The sequence below is a fragment of the Pteropus vampyrus genome, unplaced genomic scaffold, assembly GCF_000151845.1.
Source record: "Pteropus vampyrus isolate Shadow unplaced genomic scaffold, Pvam_2.0 Scaffold60, whole genome shotgun sequence".
NCBI lineage: Eukaryota > Metazoa > Chordata > Mammalia > Chiroptera > Pteropodidae > Pteropus > Pteropus vampyrus.
In genome coordinates this window covers 2542378-2544502 of record NW_011888841.1, presented here as the reverse complement: position 1 = coordinate 2544502, position 2125 = coordinate 2542378, and positions in this window count along the sequence as shown.

The window sequence follows — 2125 nt, the reverse complement described above, 5'->3', positions numbered from 1 at the left end:
TGAGCCTTAACTTCTATCCTATTTCAGCGACGACCACCCTGTGCCATAACGACCATCCCCAACCACGTCTTACAGACGAGAAAGCGGAGCTTCATCACACGTTTCATAAGTAGTAGCACCAGGATTTGAACCCAGGTTTGGCTTACCTAAAAGCCTATGTTCTTATCCAAGATACCACATTGACACATAAAGAATGCATCCTGGGAGTTGAACTTGGCAGAGGCTGCCTTCTCGTCACAGACAGACCCCCCAGAGGGCTGCGGGGTTCCTGCTGCTAGTCCCAGGTGAGACACTCATTCAGCGGCAGGAAGCTCCTCCCTGCCGGCCAAGCCCCAGGAGGTGGCGTTTCAGATCAGCGGAGCTGACATTAGAGCTGCAAACAGCAACAGTCGGTGGGAAGGAATTTTTAAAGGTATCAAAAAGGGGGTCTGGCTCCAGCAACTGGTGATCTCTGCTGCCCCCTAGACCCCTGCTTCATCCCAACGCGCCTTGTGGACTCATTGAAACCAAGTGCTCTGTATATAGCTCTGTATAACACTCTTCCCGTTTCTCTCCTCAGAGGGTGATTATTAGCTGGTTTTCCTGCAAACACCTATAAAGAAGATTTTAAACATTTTTTCATGACTAGGGCACTTCGAAAATTGATCAAGGCATAGAATTATGCATTTATCCTGCCTTTCCTGTATGGACTTCATTTCAGGCTAAATAGTTGATCATTTCTAGAAATTCTTTCTAGAAGAATTGCAGTTAATAGAAGAATGACTGATAGAATTAAAAGTCACCATTTTCCAACTCCTAATGATAAAACTATTAGATAAAAAGCTAATGAGGACCCTTATAATGGATCGATCAGGCTGACAACACCTAAAACCCATTCATCAATCTGTGCATCACTAAAAATGAGCCATTATTGCCTTCTTATATGATATAAGATGTGCAATACAGGTTCACCTGTGAAGAATTCTATCCTCGCCCAAAGAATAAACTTGAATCTAATCAAACCTCTAGATCTCATTGCCATTTTTAGAGAGAATAAAAGATTAAGCAGGGTTTTGTCATGTCTGTACTAGTGACATTTTGGACCAGATAAGTCTTCATTGGGACAGCTCTCCTGTGCATTATAGGCTATTTAGCAGCATCCTTGGCCTTGACTTACCAGATGTCAATAGCACCCCTGTAAGTCAAGACAACCAAGAATGTCCAGGCATTGCCGAGCATTCCCTGGATGGCAAAATCACCCCCAGTTAAGTGTCATTGCGTTAAAGACACATGTTAAATGACACCATGAGGATACAATCAGCCAACTCCCAAATGTGGGAAACTCTCCAGGACAAATGATACACTTTCTACAACAAATAAATGTTATGGCGGGGGGGGGGGGGGGAGGAGTTATGTTATAGACTTGAAGGTAGTTAAGAAAATTGTCAATCAAATGCCAATTTGAACAAACCATGAAAAGACATTTTGGACACCACTGGGGAAAACCAAACATACAAGATAGGTACTATATGATATTAAAAAATTATTGTTAATTTTGTTGGGTATGATAAGATATTGTAATTATATATTTTTTAAATACTCATATGATAAACACATTAAAGTATTTTTAATTACAATGGTATTTATCTACCTTTGATTTAAAATATTCAAGCCAAAAAACTTCAGGGGTGAGGAAATAAGAATTTGAAAAAGTTGATCGTTGATGACACTGACTGATGCATACGAAGGACTTCATTCTGCTCCTCTCTTTACTCTTGTGGATGTTTTACATTTTTCATAACAAAAGGATAAAAATAATGTAAAATTGAAAAGAATAAAATGAAAGAGTGGGAAAAGGTCTTTTGCTTCTAGTAATGGTGGGTTAGGTAATTTAAAACAACTCTTCCACTAAGGACAACAAAAATTCTCAATGAAAGTGTTTGGATTTTAAAAGCATCAAAAGGTAAAAAGTTATTGCCTTAAAATCTTACATAGTGATGTATACCAATTATTTCTCAATAGAACTGGGAAGCGGGGGGAGTTAAAAAGTTAGTGCGGACTAACCAGATCGAAGTTTAGGAAGGCAAGAACCCAGAGAGATAAGTCATGCATGCAAAGCTGCTTTTGCCCTGAGAGTTTTTGTTTA